The sequence below is a fragment of the Falco peregrinus genome, chromosome 4 (assembly GCF_023634155.1).
Source record: "Falco peregrinus isolate bFalPer1 chromosome 4, bFalPer1.pri, whole genome shotgun sequence".
Classification (NCBI taxonomy): Eukaryota; Metazoa; Chordata; class Aves; order Falconiformes; family Falconidae; genus Falco; species Falco peregrinus.
Window position 1 is genome coordinate 56,248,812 of NC_073724.1, and position 16,279 is coordinate 56,265,090.

General features: G+C 43.3%; 1 protein-coding gene across 2 annotated transcripts in view; it reads right to left on the minus strand.

The window, feature by feature from the left end:
* Positions 1–8,433, minus strand: part of EDAR (ectodysplasin A receptor) — a 73,361-nt gene extending 64,928 nt beyond the window's left edge. For both annotated transcript variants that reach the window (XM_005228650.3, XM_005228649.3), the window contains exon 1: positions 8,125–8,433. The gene's annotated coding sequence lies outside the window, so the exon portion shown is untranslated. The remainder of the gene's footprint in view (positions 1–8,124) is intronic.
* Between the last annotated feature and the right edge of the window lie 7,846 nt (positions 8,434–16,279).

Consider the following 16,279-nt stretch of genomic DNA (forward strand, 5'->3'; position numbering starts at 1 on the left):
TCTCATGTCCAGACCAACCAAACAGCCACCAACTCCATTTAACAAGAGCAGTGCCTTTGGCTCAGCTTCATAAAATATGTAAAGTCACTTCTGTTAGCAGACAGTGAAGTTCCTGTTTTCAGTGCTATAATAAGGAAATCTGTCACCTTAGCAGACAAATTACTAGAAAATGGCTTGCATACTCCCAAGGGGACAGAGTCTTTGCTCCTCGCGTGGGCAAACCTCAGTGAACTCAGTGACAATTTTACTTGAAAACAAAAGGAGTGTTAAGTACTTCAAAGAAAATTTGAATTTTATACATTTCTTACACGATGAGGAAAACTGCTGATGCTCTGATGCTCTCTATAGGTATCGATTCAGCATTGTGTGGGAGAAGAGCTAGAGAAAACGTATTTTACCAGCAAAGTCACGGGACTGGCACATGACTTACGAGTGGCGCATCAACGAATAAGTGAGCTACACAGCTTTCTCAAATTTCTGCCAGCATTTGACTGGCACCACATCAACATACTCATTTTCTAGAAAAAACAGTGCACATTTAACCACATCCTTCTACCAACAAGGTAAGGCTGTGCTCACTGCCATGGATCTGCCTGTACAAGCACTGGGGGTAGAGGCAAAGAGAGTAAATATTAGAAATCGCTCTGTCATTCTGAATGTGTTTGTCTGCCTGTTGCCTTACACTGAAGGCCCTGTATCTCAGGGCCCTGCAGCACAAGGAGCAAGTGCTCTGTATTATACTGCAGATTTGGCAAGCATCCATTTTTGCAGGAAGAAAGCATGCAATTGTAGTCTCACCCAACCAAGACATCAGACCTCAACTTTTCAGCTGCTCAGACCTCTTTTGTTCATTCCTGGGGCTGGATCCAATACCTGTTCGCTACAAGAAGAAATTCACTCTCAGTGGAAAGAGAAGTGGGTGGGATTTTAGTTTCTTTTAACCTGTGCTGTCTTTCCCTGCTCTGCAGGCTGGAATTTAAAAGCTAAGGCAGAGGTGACACTGTGGGCAGGAGTGAGTGGAAAATGTGTGTAGTCATCATACTGCTACCAGATGTCTCATCTACATGTGGGTGCGCCTCACCCATGAGCTGTACCCCCGAGGGCACCGTCCACTGCCTCCTCAAAGTGCTCCTGGTGTTTCCCCATGCAGAGATGCTCACAGCAGAGATATCTGCTTGTTTGTTTAGTCTGACTTCCACCCAGGCTAAATTAAAACCAACCTTATACAAGCCCCGGGAGACCTGCACCACACAGCTACAGCCAAACCCCTGTAGTTCAGCCTGGTTGAGGCTCCTGGTTCATCAGCAAGATCTCCAGGCTGAGGGGAGCAGGCGCTGCTTGGGACCCTTGTGGCTGATGTGCAGGACCTGCTGCCTTCTCTGAGTGACCTGCACAGTGTCTGATTTTGAGGTCATAAAATCCAGTGGCTTCTTGCTTGGGCCAAGAAAGCATTCACAGACAGCACCTTTTGTTTCTTTTTTGTAGTGTAGTCTATGCACATCTAGACCTTGGATGAAAATCAGAAATGGGCATGCAGGTCCCATCCAAATAGCTGATGACATTAGTGGAGAGTCTCCTGGTGTCTGCACTGGGAAGAGGATCGAACCCCTGTATGTTCATTTATTTATTTATTTATTATCAATTTCGTCATTTGATCATCAGCTGCATTATTTGCACATTTGACGTCCAGTTAAATACCACGAACTGCTAGTGTTGGATCTTTTCTCACAACCGGTTAGAAACCATGATAGAAAACATAACCCTGCCACATCAGAGACGTTCCTTCTATACCATACTGTATTTGCATCTAGGTTTCCTTGTTGCTAGCCAATGCCATCTGTTATCTGTTTTGGTCTGCTTATGAGAACTAGTAATTTTTGAAGACTGAGAGCAAGGAAAGAACAATGGCTCTTTCCTTTGTATTTTACATCCCAAACAAACCAACTGGATCTACACATGCACACAAAAATACAACTCTCCAACTGGCAATATGTTAGCACATGCTTTTTCTGTGCAGAAAATTTAAAGAGACAAAGCTCATCACAGGAAAGCAGTTGAATGTAATGAAATAAATCTGCACCCCACAATGCTTGGATACTCACTTCTGCTTTTGTCTCTCTTGGAGGGTGCTGACACTCAGACTTGGTGATGGATTAAATAGTGACAGCTGAGATAGTTACTGCTCTCAGCTGTGCGCTCTGCCCCTCTCTTGGAAATTACTGCCCTCCTGCAGCCAGCACAACTGAACGCCTCATGAATCCAGTTTCAGACTGCCAGACTTCACACCAGCCTCGGCTCACGTGGATCTGCTAGCCCGTAAACTCCTGCAGCTTGGAGGCAAGTCTGTGAGCCATTGAGCCATGCCTGCTGTGCAGGTGGAAAAGACTCAGAAAGACAGGAGGGGTCAGCTGAAGGTGGTGCTGCTTTGCTTGCCCCCCTGTCACAGAGGCCACTGGACCAGTGGCAGCCCATGGATCATCCTCTCCTATTTTTGAAATGCAAACGTTTCTTCACTTGAGGCACCCCTTGCCACCAGCTACCCACCTAGAGAAGAAATGGCAAAATCTCAAGGGACAAAAGGAGAACACATTATCAGCCTTTTCTTGGGTTTTTGTGGTTGGTGGGGTTTTCCCCTTTTTTTTTCTTTCTTTTTTTTCTTTTTTTGGTTGACTGGGTTATCACTCTCTACAACTACCTGAAATGAGACTGTAGTGATGGGTCAGTCAGTGATAGAGACTTAGTCTCTCCTCCCAAGGAACAATCGATACGACAAGAAGAAACCTTGCACCAGGGGAGGTTTAGATTGGATATTAGGAAAAAATTCTTCACTGAAAGGGCTGTCAAGCATTGGAACAGGCTGCCCAGGGAGGTGGTGGAGTCACTATCCCTGGACGCATTTAAAAGCCATGTAGATGTGGCACTTAGGGACATGGTTTAGTGGTGGACTTGGCAATGCTAGGTTAATGGTTGGACGTGAGGTCTTTTCCAACCTAAGCAATTTTATGATCCTATGATTTTCTTTTGCAACTGCCCTGCAGGGACTGTATTAAACTGTGCTCAGCACTGACTAAATTCTGTTGCTTTGAAATCTATTGCAATTTTTTGTTTTTGTTGAATCCAATAGGAAGAGAAACTTTACTTTAGGATGGTAATTTCAAACTCCTTTTTGTTATAAGTCCAATTTATAAGGCAAATTGAAGTCCCATGTTTGAGGATGCTGTCTGTTTCATAGTGCCTAACTACAACAGGTTATAAACCAGCACCAGGTAGTTTAACAGATTGTGCCATTTTTAGCCTTTAGTCTCATCTGTTCCTCATATTTTTGCAATCCCAGTTTTCATCTTCCAAGACGTGTGATCTGGGTGCACAGGACCTTTTGGTCTTCTTCTTTTCAGCAACAGAAGCCAACTTCTACAAAGTCTTAATTTATCAACTATTAGTATACAGATCTTTCCCCCTCCCTGGTCCTCCTCCCAAGCAGCAGAGTGCGTACACAGTTGTGAGAGAAAAATGGAGCATGTCACAAGAATGCATTGGATGATTGTAATATATCTAATCCTGAACTATTTAGATGATTCTTGCTCAAAATGAAGAGAAAAAACCTGACACTCAATCTGCAAATAATTGTATGCTGCTTAACTGGCACTTCAGTAGTTTTTCTTTGTGACACATGCGAAGGAAGAGATGGATGCACTGTCAGAATTAAAAGGCCATATGTTTCTGCTTTGGTCCCCAGCCTGTTACATTGCTGAACAGAGGATAAAGGGTGGTCTAACAGAGCTTCATATACAACACAACCTCCAGGGGAGATGGGGGGAAAAAGTGAATCTTTCCAGGGTTCCTTTTTACCAAAGAGCTGGCTTGGACTTCAATTCAGCCAAGTTTGCAGCACCATGTCCTGGCTATAAAGCTTAATGAACCAGAGGCTCATTAACATGATCTGCAGGAGATGTACATCCATCAGCATTTGTACAGCAGAGACAAAGACAGTGAGAAACTGGAGCTCATGTATCTTTCTATGCCAGGATCCAGTAGGGAAGCAAACATCTCATTCAAGATTGGTTGAGAAGGTTTGGATGCCGGACGTTTGCAACCAGGTTGATCTTGGCCTTTAAGATCAAAAGGGTCTCAGGTCTATCAGCATTTCAGAATGTCACAAGTGTAGTCAAGCTAAATATTATAATTTTTTTTTTTCCCTCCCCAATTCCCTAGTGGCCATTGACTATATCTAAGTAACATTCCCAAAGCACAGTTCATCCAGCACATGTTTATTATCAGAGCAGGCCCCTGGATAATCGGTTCATCAAGACCCTCCTAGCCTTGTGTGCACAGCAAGTCAGGCGAGGGTCAGCTGAGATGCCACCAACTGCTGGAGAGGTTTCTTGTGGGGCAGGGAATGGGGCAACATTGACTTCCTGAAAAAGCCCTTCTGCTATAAAACTGAAGCAGCTCTGGCAGTCCCTTCTGCCACATAAAAACTTCGCAGCCCTCCCCTCCCAAAAAGGAAACAAGCAGAATTTAAGGCACTGAATCCAAAAAAAGATCAGCTCTGCAGAACTGAGTCTGAAAAAGAATAAATGCCAGAAACTCTATGAAACCCACCAGGGACTTTGCTATTGATTTTGCGCTGCAGATTGTCAGACGTTATGGTAATGTGGTAATGTAAAACCTGTTGCTAGATTCATGGCGGGTGATTCAGCTCAAGCATTGTGGATTAACTTCACATGCCACTTGTGACAGTTCAAACCCAGCAGTTGCTAGCAACAGATCAGGAGGATGTGGCCCTGATCTGTCTCCGCAGAGATTTGAAACTCCATTGACAAAGTTTTAGCTTCTTCAAAAGACAATAGCAGATAATGCTTTAAAATCATCTTTGTTTATCTTTTATTCTTTTGTTTCTAATGGACTCCTTCTGAATTTGAAAATAGCTTCCTCTGTACTTTTGTTCTGATTTCCCTGGTTGGAAGAAACTGAAAGATCGGAGCTATGTCAAGTCAGAATAAATGTGTGCAAAACTAATATGCTTCAAGAAGCTGTGTTTGATCACTAAATATTGCCCCAGAGCCAGCAAGAGCTGAGCCCACCACCCTTGTGGGAGCTCTGCCATTGACTGCATGGGCCCAGGATCTCAGTTCATTTCTTATAGAATTGGATGAGTGATAAATCAAACAAGAAACCAACAAGTTACTTGACCTCCAAATAATATTTGGATGTCCTAATCTTCTGCTATATGAAGCCAGGTTCTTAGTTTTCTGGGAAAAGTATGGCCAAGCACTTTGACCACACGGTGACCACCGGCACAGGTCAATAATACTTGCCGAGGCAGACAGTCATAAATGTCAAAATTCCATCCTTGTTCAGTAATATCTAATCCTTTACAGGGACTTACCTCGTTGGAATATGCATGGCAAGAATATACATAGAATATACATGTTTTTGCAAACGACTCCCTGCCCTAACGTTGCACTGTCCAGAACATTTCTACATATTAGGAAGGAAGGGTTTTCTCCAACAATAGCTGCTGCTCCAGGAGCTGTTGGGTAAAAAGGGGCACCTGTTATGTTCTGGATGCATCATAAAAAAATATAGTGGGTCTTGAGGGTCAGGAGGGCACCAGAAGGCAGCAAAGGCCTGGTCTGGAGAATAATTGGAGGAAGAAACAGGATACCTTTAACGGGAGTGAATGGAAAGGCTGATCTATCCCCAGCTCCTCACCAATGACTCATGTAGGGTGTGGCCATGCTGGAACCTCTGGGTTATTCTGCTATAGGCAGTAGCTCACGTTGCAATTTATCTACCCTTTAGCTGAGAAGAGAAGCAGGGTAGATATGATCTGAAACCCAGTTCCATCCTAACATGGTTAAAGGAAACAACTCTGTTAAGGATATTAGGGGGGAATTCCTCCACTGATGACAACATGAGAAAAACATTATCTAAATATTAATCTTATCTTCAAAAGCTTATGCTGCTGTTTTTTGAAAACTGAGACTTGGAACATTTATCTAGCATGGCTATATGGGTTCAATTAGAAACTGTAGACTCTGTCAAAATACTCCAGTCCTCCAAGAAATGTCACCCTTGCATGTAAAGTTACAATGTTTTACATGTAGCCATTTTCAGAGGAATTCTAAACACTTCTATGGTACAATTACATTCAGTTCAACATTTTCAGTGAGATGATTTCCATGGCATACAATTCAGTATGATCCCTTGAAAATGACCATCTCACGATCTGATGTGAAAAATGAAAGCATCACATGTTTTCCATCTAGCTGCAATAGAAAAAAAAATGCTTATTTATGAACAGCAGTTTTCTGTACAAGCTATCTATCTACAAAAAAAAAAAAAAAAAAAAAAAAAAAAAAAAAAAAAAGCCTGCTGGCTTTTTCTGGGCACATTCTCATCTGAGCTCTTTGTTGTGGTCAGACTATGCTATTGCAAACAGCAATACAACTATGCTGTACCCTACCAACCAAATGCGCTGCGCCAAGCTTTGGTAACAGTTTGACCCTTGTCAGACATCTCCAGTGAAATGGGGCTCACAGGAGCTTACCCCAAGGTGAAATTGTTTCCACTGAGAGGTGTGGAGCCAAAAGGGCTGCTAATGAATAGAATATATTCCTTCATTTGATTGCTTTTGTTTATTACTTTCAAAATTAATTTCTTATCAGTGTTGCTCTTCAATAGAGGATGCCTGAATTTTCTTTACTTTTCACTTTCTGTTTCTGACAGAGAAGAACAAAGAACTGAATAATTCTGATCATAGTCACAGGGTTTGACTCCATTTTGCACAATCACATTACTTTCCCTTTAAAATTTGCATTCTCACATGATTTTTCTTATAAAGCTGCCAGAGTTTTCCACCATTTGTCCAAAACATTTCAAGACCGATCATTTGAAACTACCTCTCCTGGCTCTGCTGTAGAGGAGTGGCAGCAGTAGCCATAGGCCTTGTCTATTCCAATGAGCAGCGGCTGTAGGTGTGAAAGCTTTCCTGGTAGCTTGAGGCGTATGAAGAGGTTTTGGGTGGTACCCCAAGGGGGCAGTGATCACTAAGCTCCTTGGCACCGTTGCACCGGGTGAGGAGCTCACCAGTCATCCCATGGGGGACAGATCTGAAGTGCTACCCAGTGCCCCGTCATGTAATATCTAAAGCTCCACTGGCTGCAAAACTGAAAACACTTTTTCTCTTAAACATACAAGTGCTGAGCCGCACTTTTTCTAATCCACATTATCAGTGCCGTAGCCATGGCAGCAGCAGCTAAAAAAGCCCAGCTCAGTACCAGTGACAGCCTTTCACAGTCGTGCAAGGCTCAAGCAGGCCACTTTACTGCTGCAGTAAGTTTTGCAGCCCTGGCTGAGCTCTCTGCACCCCCAGAGGTAGCTGAGCTGGGCTTCTCAGAGCTGCTCCGGCAGCCCATATGGCTACAGCATACCGTGTTTGGAACAGGCATGCGATGCCACCGCTTGCCCAGACGATCCTTGGCATGGGCGGACAGCCTGCTTTCTTCTCTGGCCCTCAGTCCCACAGCACCCTTTTACAGCAAGATTGAGGAAGCAGGGAAAATAAAAATTGGCATGCTACAAACATGTATTCACATGTATATGCAGTCAGCCACAACACTACCGATGCTGCGATATCTTACAGCGTTGCTTGTGATTTCAAAAGTATAGCAACAGTCTAAAATGTACAGGCAAATTAGTTTGCCATGTTAACACAAAAGCCGAAACAGCAGTTCCACTACCGCCTGGAGAAATACGTACTTCCACTCAAATAAAACAAACCCGCTGGATCCTCTGGAGTTTGCGAACTGGTCAGAACATCGGTACTTTTAGTAACAAAAAAAGTCTAAACCACATTCGATGTGAGGAAATTTTAGCTTTTAATCAAAGATGCTACCAGGAACTGTAGCTGCTTTCTAGCATTCACAGAAAAACACAGTTCTTTAGCCCAGTGCCAGGAGCAGAGAAACTCACTGAACGGTAGATCTCGTTCAAATGAAACCTATCAGGGACACGATTTCCAGTCACAGCCCTCAGTGACATCCCCGTGACAGAGCGGCTCCGTACCAGAGCCACGCCGGCTTTGGGGCCAGGCGGCAGAGGTGCCGGACGCAAGCCTACCTTGTGCAGATGGGCTCACCACCGCCGAAGCCTGAGGAAGAGGTCCTCCGGCGGGTGCAGGGCTGGGGGTACCCCCTTGGTCGGGCTCTCGCAGGTGCCGAAGCTGGGGCACACGTCTCCTCTTCTCGCAGAGCTCGTCATGAATGTCCCCAGCGGGGTCGCGGGGAGCCCAAGCGCACCAAAGCCCCCGCCGCCGGCCCCGCTGCCCTCGCCGGGGCGCCCCAACGGCTCCGTCCCGCTCGCGCCCTGCTGGGCAAGTTTCGCAAAGCCGCGGCCGGCGGAGCGGGCTCCGCTCGCTGCGGAAACTCGCCTACCCCACCTAGAGGTGCACCGCAGGATGAGGAGGAGCTCCGCATCCCTGTCCCGCTCCTGCCGCGTTCGGGTTTTGCTGGCGAACAGGAGGGAAAGAAGGTTTTATCAGGTTTGGCTCCCAGGAGGGGAGCCAGACCCTGGGGCGCAGGGCAGGGAAAGGCTTCTGGAGGCTCCCGGGAGCAGAAGGGGCGAGGGGGAAGCCTGGTGATGGAACTGGTTCGGTTCAGCGGGTGTTGATATGGAAAATGAAGCTATTCTGCCCAGATACCTTGATTTTGAGGGAATTTGGGGTGACTTCTCTGAAGCCCATCTCATTTTCCTACCCTTCAGCAGCAGATCTGGGGACCGCCCGCACTTCTCACAGGACTGCATTGGGGCGGGACAGCACGGGAGACCCCAAGAGTCACCGGGTCCCTGGGACCTGTGGGCAGCCCAGGGAACACACCGCTCCCTGTTGCTTTTAACAAATTCTAAAGGAATAACTTTAATATTTTTCAAATTGAAAATGTCATAACCACCCTTCTGAACTGCTGATTCTTTTCTTTCAAAGCAGAACAGCAATACTTACACTGTTGAGCTTTCTAACGGTTGGAAATTCTGGCTGTCAACTACTGCTTGAGGGAACTGCCAGCACTTCTGCAAAGACAGTGTTCCTTAAAATTGAAAAATGCAAAATAACCTACTCAGATAGCATTATTTAACACTGAAGTGAAAATAAATGAAATGTGGAAAAAAACCCCCAACCAAACAAAAACAACATACCTGGAAATGGCTTGAGTGCAACTAGAGCATTTAACTCAGAGATCATAAAGTAGAAACATCAACATTACAACTGTTTTTTTTGTGAGCATCCAACACGTACGACGAAAAGCTGTCAGTGCTTGGAAGATCAGTAGAAAATATTTCTCAAAGGAGATCTTTCAGCCTTATTGGAATACAAGATTCATAAAATCTGTATTTTGGTATGTGCTGTTCTTGTAACTCCACTGCTGACTTGACAGTCACTGCACTGTTGGGCAAATGTGTGCATTGAAAACAGGGCCACACACTAGTTCTTATCTAACACATAACAAACTCCATGGTATAAATCAACATTACATTATAATTGGGCATTTTTTTCATTTTATTAAGCAGGCCATTCAATTCAGTGGTTCCAGTTGTCAAAGACTGACCCTGGGCTACGTGGCAAGTTGCTTTTACTTCTTACCTACAGAGAAGAAAAGCTTATGGCTGGTATCACAACAGCACAGACAAAATATGGCTAAGCCTGGCTGGCCTTCCAGAGGGACTGCTTCTCTTAGCAGCAACTGAATCATTCCTGAACTGAGTTCCTTGCTGAGATGAAGTTTTAGGAGAGACAAGGACAAAGGCAGTAATAGCTGAGCTGGGCAGGTTCACTGGAAATGATGAAATACACTAGGAATGAGGTTGCCTCCCTACAGCCCACAGGGTGCATCCAAGAGGCAAAGGCTGCAGGACCATGAAAGACAGAAGAAAGTGTGGAGCAAAAGGCAGAAGGAGAACAACAGGTTTTTAGCCCCATTTCCTATGGAAGTGAGGCTATTGAGAAGTTTGTGTTCCTTCTAACAACTATTGAATCTACTGGCCACCAAAGACCTCAGAAGTCTCTTAACAATAAGCAGCTGGCTAAAGACAGTCATCCCCAATTTGTTGCCCAGATTTGAGGAAAGCACAATGCGAACACACCTTATGAGAAAGCAACAAATCCATGCAGAGAGAGATCTCACACGTTCTCCAGCCACCCAAAGAGCATACATCTTCTTGAACCACACAAGTCAGTCAACCCACGGGACAGAAATCTGTAGGAAATCAGGATTCATTAGTTCCAGTACTTCTGGAGCAAAATGTTTTTCTGAAGATGGTGTATCATCAAGGATCTGAGAGGCGCCATAGGATTTTATGTTCTATATCTTTAACCTAAATTAAGGTATTTTTCATTCTTCTGTTTCTCCCAGTCTTCTAAGCAGAAGGCAATCAAAAGCCACAATGAGAATGTGCTTTCAGCTGTTTAGCAGCCCTGCTGATGTCAGGGCATCCAGGCCATACCTGGGGTAAAATCACAATGCAATACAGGTGCCCAGGGCCCTGCCTGTGAGTGAACTTCTCATGGTTTCATCTTGAAGTCCACATCCTACCAGGGCTGACAGCTGGCCCAGAGGAACTGCTCAGCAGGTTGTGTGTCATGCTGAGTGTGTGCCCTTTTTAGTGGTGAAGAGCTGTGTGAAAAGAACATACCATCTTTTGCTGACCCAGTTACAGTGGAAAAGTAAGTATGAAAGAAGAAGAGCTACCTTTGTCAAAAGGCCTCCAAAATGAACGCATTTTTTTGTCATTTTAATGCCTCCCATCAGGTATCAGGCTGAAAGGATTAACTCCCCCTTTCAGCCCCTATGACATCCATGTGTGTCCACTTACCTTCTCTGACACAGCTGAAATTACTACCCTGGGCACCCAGCTGAAATGAGGACACCTGCAAGCACAAGTGCAAAAATAAGTAGATGTGGCCATGAAGAAGGAAAGGAGGGTTGGGTCGTGATAACCTATGGATTCAGCCACCCAGACTTGTGAGGCTTCTTACTGCTTATCTTTTCTATTGGGGTGGAGGGTTCTGTGGCACATGGCTATCTGTTGTCACGTAATCATCCTTCCACCCTACCTTTGGTCATGTGAGAGACAACACAAGGGCAGGGTATGTCACTGTAATATTCCTTAGGTTTATCCAAAGGGCCCGTGTCTTCCTTCAGGTCATAGAAGAGGTAGGGTGGCATGAAAAGTGCCTGCACTACATAACTAAAGCAGACACAGGGGTTTGCCTTGTGTACGTTCTTGCTGCTGTCATCAACTAAGTAAGGCTGATGGTACTCTCCCTTTTGCATTTTGCATCCTCTTCCTTTTCTGCAGGGGCTGGTACTCCCCTGCCCAGTGTGGTGCAGGACATCTGCATCCACAGATGGTGACACAAGGAGGAGAAGGAGAGAGGACTGTGAGACACTTCGGTCCTTGGCGATCCTTTCTCCTCTTGTGGTAGAAAATCATCTGCTTTATACCTAAAGCTGAGCCACCTAAAGACCCTTTTTTTCTCCCAGAAGATGTGATGTCCATCTTGTTGCAAAACTAAGGGCTAAGAGAGAATAATACTGTAAGAAGGAAAAGTAAAATAACTGAAAAGGATGTCCTAGCAGTTAAAAGGCAGCACTTCTGGGGGTATGCTTGATAAAGGGCCCCTTCCCCAGTGCTTACATGTGTTTCCCAAAACATAGAATCGTAAGCACACTCCTGCAGAGGGCTTCCACCTTCTCTAAGTATCCACCGGCTTCAAAGGCTGGACTCACTGATGTTAAACTGATGACTACACCTGAATGTGCTCATCCAGGGCTTCCAACCCTCTTCCTTTCCTTCATAATTCACCCAGTCCCTTTAGTCAGTTTTGTTGTAACACCTACTGCCACCCTCAGCCCTTCTCCCCCAACACTTTCTACCTCCAATGTGGTTGGCAAGTAGGTTCTGCCCTTCACTGGTTCTCTTTTTTCCATGAACCACAGCGCTCCCTTTCAGCCTCTGCTTTTTTTATTAGGTCTGAGAAAATGCACATGGCTGTTGGCTTGTACAGAGACTAGTCTGAGAAAGCTTTCCTACAGCCAGAAAGGTTTGGTTTATTTCTCATAAGAAGCCCCCAGCCCCACAGATACCTGGGAACTGAAGCTGATTACCAACAGTCACAAAACTCCATGTAGCATTTGGAGAACTTCTTTCAAATCATTAGGCAGACTGTTCCGGGCTAGCTCATTTAAATATTTTCCTAATTTTCAGAATTATGTCTTTCTACAAGAAAGGCAGCTAGCGTTTGAAAATGACGAAGCAATTAGCTTAGCTCAAACGCTAACAGTAACCATGCTCTCGTGTTTGTAATACTTGAAATATTTAACAATGTATTTCTGTGCCTTCTAGAGTGTATGTAATTAACAAATGTATTAACTATGACTCCTTTCCTGGAAGGAAGACCTCATGCCAACTACTGTAGAAGTAGTTAAATGAAAACCAAATGAAACCACCTTTTCCTTTGTTGTTGAGAGAGAACACTTTATATGCTATATGGTATCTTCTTCACAGTCTTTGAAAAAAATCAGATGGGCTTTGGAGAGCACAGGAGGATGGATCCAAGGACAACTCTTTCTCTAATGTCTGAAAAGGGGACAAGGGAAGAGAGGAAGCTAGGAAAGAGTTAAGCTGGAGGGCCAGGAACAAATGGAGTACAGGACATTTGAGATACACTATTGTAGGAACTTGTATTAAAAATAATCTAAAGAGGCCTCTTCCTGATTATGAATGTCTGTTGGAGTTTTGCTGATGATTTAATAAAAAGATTGGATGCTAGGACGGTCAGTAGCTCAAGCTTTTTTGAGCTAGACTTTGGATATAAAATTCTAAACCAGGGAAGAGTGGGTATTTACTGTCTTACACTGTATTTCACTCTGAATTTGTAGCTTCATTCTCTGCAGCATCTTTGTTCGTATGTACTGTTTTGCATTGCAATTTTTGTCATTTGCATATATGTTGTCCTTTCCTATGCATTGACATTTCTGTACTTACTGTTGTAAAATTATTTGCTTTATCAAAATTCTTCTATGTAGTTTCATTTATTTTTATTCCTTGTTGCATAATCTCCAGGCAAAACATTTGTCATACAGTTGGTTTCTTTTACTTACCATATTCATATTTCTAAAACTTTGTCACATTTTATGAGGTTTTATGATTTGGGGAGGAGATAAAACTATGGTTTTAAAGCACATTAATGTCTGATGCTTCTGGATTTGCTGTTTGTTGTTCCAAACTTTTGCATGAAATCTCAACTATGAGAGATTTCTTCCATCTTCATCTTCCATGTTCTTATCTATCTCATTTAATTTTATAATTTCTCTGCTGAAATCATCCAGCCCAAAAGATGTCAATGTCAGACAGTTTCTTTATCACCCTAACCTTTAGGGCAGTCCCTAGGTTATGTATATATTCAATGTAAATTATGAATACTTACGCACATGCTGATGTTCTGTCCAAAATCAAGAAGACAATGTGCGCTGACCTTGTATTTTCTCTATCTTTTCAAAACAGTCCAACTTTATCTTATCTGTCTTTAGTATCAAACTGTCAGAGACTATAACAGTTCTGAAAAGTCAGACTACAAGTTATTTGACCACAGAAGAAAGGGAGCAATTTTCCCTAAGCTAATATTTATCAAAGTATTTCTTTAGGAAACCTTAGCATTACCCAGATTTTGACTTAAGTATTAATATTTTGGAGAAAGGAAAATTTGTAGTTTGCTTTTTGCTACTACCCACACCAATCTCAGAGAGGTATGAGTCTGTGAGTGTTGCTATTTGCATTTCACAATGAAAAGTGAGTTATTTGGTTTTCCAAACTTTCCTCCTGCTGTGAATGTGCTCCAACACTGTAGAAGCCAGACAAACTTTTCCCTGTAATTATTCCTTGTTAGTCTTACTGGCATTGTAGTGCTGATCTGAAAGGAAAAGAAATCTGCCTCCTGTGCTTTTAATGGCACGTCTGATGCACAGGAAGAATACATGAGCTAGGAAGGAACATGAAACATGAGTGAGTGCAGGGAGGAAAGAAAAGGAAAGGAGGAGAGGAAGGCACAGGGCAATGGTTAGGTTGCGGGGAAAAAGGAAGAGAAGGGGACAATGACAGGCTAGAAAGGATGGGAGTATTAGCATAAAGGGAGAAGAAAGTGATGAAAATTAGCAAGAACAACAAGATGAGGGAAAACTTGCAAAGGGAGAGAGGGAGAGAGAAAACTGGGAATGACCAAAGGTCAATATAATATCAAAGGAACACTTGGGGGTTTTTTTCAGTTTTTTTTCTTTTGAGATCAGAAATTAAAATTTGCAGGCTTCTTGGGTCTATATGTATATCCATGGCTGGACACCACATGCATGGCTGTGAAGGGAAGAGAGGATGCAGTACAAGACCAGAATTAACGCAGCGAAGAATTCATGGTATGCCCACAGTGAAGGTTACCTCTGCAGCTTCTGTCCCCAGACATCGGACGTGTACCCACCCCAGTCAATGCACATTGAACAGGTAGCTCTTATTGCAATCCTTTTTTCTTCCTTATGCAATGTGGAAGCATGAGTATTATTAATGACACAATAGCAAGCCCTGCTACACATCTATTAACTTTCTTATGGTTGTTGCCAAGATATTATGGATGTCTCTTGTAAAACACTTAGTATTCCAGAGCTTTACAAGCAATATTGATTGTATCTTCAACTTCTCTCTAAAATGGGTAATGTTAGCCTGATTTAATAGAAAAAGGAGAGAAACGGAGGACAAATGATGATCAAATATGCCCAATAACTTCAGATGTTTGATTTCAAATGCTTCAGTACTGATTTTTTCAGGCTACACCACAGTGTACAGCACTTGATATATTCCAGAGGAGCTTGCAGTGACTTCAGCAGCAGCCAGCACAAGAGTTTATTGCTCTGTCAGGCCTGTGTTGTGTGTCTCGTGGGAAGCAGGATAATAAGGCAGGGAGCCTCTGAGACAAAGTTGTGTCAGAGACAGAGTTTCCAGGACAGTATTCAGCTGCCTGCAGTGTGAATATGCTCCTTCTCCTTCTGCATCCCTTTGCCTCTGCCTTTGACAACCCCTATGATTAGGAGTTTCACTTGTTTAGACATTACAGCGGAGGAAAAGTCTAGTAAAAAGCACAATACCTTAGCCTATAATTGAATAGAGTACTGTAGTTTGCACTTGCAAAGTAATTTGGGTAACTCTTTAAATTCAGCCTCAGGTGCCTAATTCTACCTTATCTTGTGTAACCCCTGCCAGTCAGGAAAAGTTCGTCTTTAGCACCGTCATACTCATCTGGTGACTTCTTATAAAGAAATAAACCAGTAAGAGTATAAGACCCAGATTATTCAAAAACATTTTACTCCTGATTACCTCAGCAAAAGCCATAAGCTTTCCTGTCCAAACAGGTAACTGAAACCCTGCAGGACACTTGGGAATCCAGCAGTTTCACACTTGATTGCCAGAGGAACACTTATCTGGTGGGTTTAAGTAGCACAAATAATGCATTTCTTATGCCACTAGAATTTACAAGATCTGAGCAGAAAGCCAAGAAGTAGTAGGCATAGGAGGTGCTTGAATGATGAACCATCTTACTTGGCAGCCTCCACTTTTGATGGATCAGGCTGCATCCCTCAGAAGGGATCTGAACCTTGATGTGACGACAGCAAGCCCTGCCACCTGTTAAGAGCAGTAGTCACCAGCATATTAAAGCGTGTATTTCACTGTTACACTTATGGGGAGTTACATGAGGGAATTCTTTAGTTAACAGTTGTTCTCAAATAGCTATGGCATACTGAGGTCATTTAGCCACCTAAGAAGTGATTTAACTTGCAAAAAATTGTTCATAGATACTTCAAGCAAGACCTGAGCCTGTAAATGCCTTACTTTTGACATAAACCAGGAGGCGCTCGGCTTGGAGTTTGCTTTTCTCTGTTGTATGTAAGCGTTGAATAAAACATTGGAGTAATCTGACTTGGAGGAATCGCTTAGAAGGGGTAACTGAAGCAGTGTTTTAAGCATTTGTTACAATTTTTATAATCTTAGAGATTTTTGTTATCAAATACATGGTCATCACTTGACTTCAATTTCATAAAAAATTATAAACAGGACATAAACTGTTTTGACCTTATAAACACCTTTTAAAACAAGTTTCTAAGTTGGTGGTGATTTGAGCCATTGGTTCAAACCCAAAACCTAAATGAAATTTGCATCATAAAATTATATGTAAAGC